The sequence below is a fragment of the Triticum dicoccoides genome, chromosome 5A (genome assembly GCF_002162155.2).
Source record: "Triticum dicoccoides isolate Atlit2015 ecotype Zavitan chromosome 5A, WEW_v2.0, whole genome shotgun sequence".
Classification (NCBI taxonomy): domain Eukaryota; kingdom Viridiplantae; phylum Streptophyta; class Magnoliopsida; order Poales; family Poaceae; genus Triticum; species Triticum dicoccoides.
Window position 1 is genome coordinate 713366959 of NC_041388.1, and position 2422 is coordinate 713369380.

The window sequence follows — 2422 nt, forward strand, 5'->3', positions numbered from 1 at the left end:
AAAATTGTAAACTTTCTGTTAGTGCCATTAGTTTTCAAATTTGAAAACACTTTTTTTGTTTTTTGTTTTCTTTACTTATTGTTGCTATTTTTATTTTATTTTTTCCAGTTTTTTTTTTTGTTTTCTGCATTATTTATTTTCTTTTGTTTTTTGCCTTATTTTTTAATTCTTTTAAATTTGAATTCTTTCAAATTTGTGTGAATCACAAGTTTTTGATTAACTTTACTAAAAAAATGAACATAGATGCGCCTATAGAGAAAATTCAACCTAAATTCATAATAAATTTTTACGAGTTTCAGAGAAATTCACTATGAATTTAGGTCAAATTCCCTGTATAGGGGCATCTATTTTCACTTTGAGAGGAGCTCAACAAGGCAGAGAGGGACGGGCTTATAAACCGGTGTGAGCGCCCTTCGGTTGGCGAGGTGGGACTAAACTCTGAGCGCAACGTGGACCAACCCTTTAGTCCCGGTTTGTGGCACAAACCGGGACTAATGGTCATGGGCCAGGGGCGAGGCCCATTGGTCCCGGTTTGTCCCACCAACCGGGACCAAAAGGTCCAGACGAACCGGGACTAATGGCCCACGTGGCCCGGCCGGCCCCCGAGGGTCATGAACCGGGTCCAATGCCACCATGGGTCCCGGTTCTGGACTGAACCGGGACTAATGGGCTGACCCGGCCTGGACCATTGCCCCTGAGGGAGTCCTGGATTAGGGGGTGTTCGGGTAGCCGGACTATACCTTCAGCCGGACTCCTAGACTATGAAGATACAAGATTGAAGACTTCTTCCTGTGTCCGGATGGGACTTTCCTTGGCGTGGAAGGCAAGCTTGGCGATGCGGATATTCAAGATCTCCTTCCATTGTAACCGACTCTGTGTAACCCTAACCCTATCCGGTGTCTATATAAACCGGAGGGTTGTAGTCCATAGGCAATCAACTCCGTATACAACAATCATACCATAGGCTAGCTTCTAGGGTTTAGCCTCCTTGATCTCGTGGTAGATCTACTCTTGTACTTGAAGGAAATATGCCCTAGATGCAATAATAAAGTTATTATTTATTTCCTTATTTCATGATAAATGTTTATTATTCATGCTAGAATTGTATTAACCGGAAACATAATACATGTGTGAATACATAGACAAACAGAGTGTCACTAGTATGCCTCTACTTGACTAGCTCGTTAATCAAAGATGGTTATGTTTCCTAACCATGGACAAAGAGTTGTTATTTGATTAACGGGATCATATCATTAGATGAATGATCTGATTGACATGACCCATTCCGTTAGCTTAGCACTTGATCGTTTAGTATGTTGCTATTGCTTTCTTCATGACTTATACATGTTCCTCTGACTATGAGATTATGCAACTCCCGTTTACCGGAGGAACACTTTGTGTGCTACCAAACGTCACAACGTAATTGGGTGATTATAAAGGAGCTCTACAGGTGTCTCCGAAGGTACATGTTGGGTTGGCGTATTTCGAGATTAGGATTTGTCACTCCGATTGTCGAAGAGGTATCTCTGGGCCCTCTCGGTAATGCACATCACTTAAGCCTTGCAAGCATTGCAACTAATGAGTTAGTTGCGATATGATGTATTACCGAACGAGTAAAGAGACTTGCCGGTAACGAGATTGAACTAGGTATTGAGATATCGACGATCGAATCTCGGGCAAGTAACATACCGATGACAAAGGGAACAACGTATGTTGTTATGTGGTCTGACCGATAAAGATCTTCGTAGAATATGTAGGAGCCAATATGAGCATCCAGGTTCCGCGATTGGTTATTGACTTCGTAAGGGAAGAGTATTATAGCTTTCTTTTGATTTAATACAAACGATTGTAGCAGTTTGGCCTCGGTATCTTTGGCATGAGATTTAACCATAAATGCATCTATGAGATTTGTGTTAATGAACTCAATATCACCGACTTGTCTTTTCTTCAATTCGGCGATCTTCAATCTGCATAATTAATATAGTGAGGATAATTAAAAATACATGCAATGATAGAGCTGACCTATATATAGAGACTTAATTAATGACATAAGTAGTACTACATACAGGCAGTAGCAAGTGACCATTAATTTATCGATGGCCTTTAGATTGAAAAACGCGAAGAACTCCTCAAATGGAACATTCAACTGTTCAATTCCAACGAGGTCATGCTCCTCTCTAACATTCAGCGTTAAAATATTCCTCCCCTCAGACTCTCTGCAGGTTTTCATGTACCAATTATGGAATCTGAACATCATCGTTGTTAGAGATCTTTCATCTTTGACGAGAGGCTTCCCGTACACGTATATGTGTTCGTCCACCTCCAAGAAATCATAATGTACATCGTCGGGCAGGTAATCTGCAGGATTGTTATAACCCGGCACCATCCCGCCCGGATCATTAGTGACGCTATCTTCGGACAC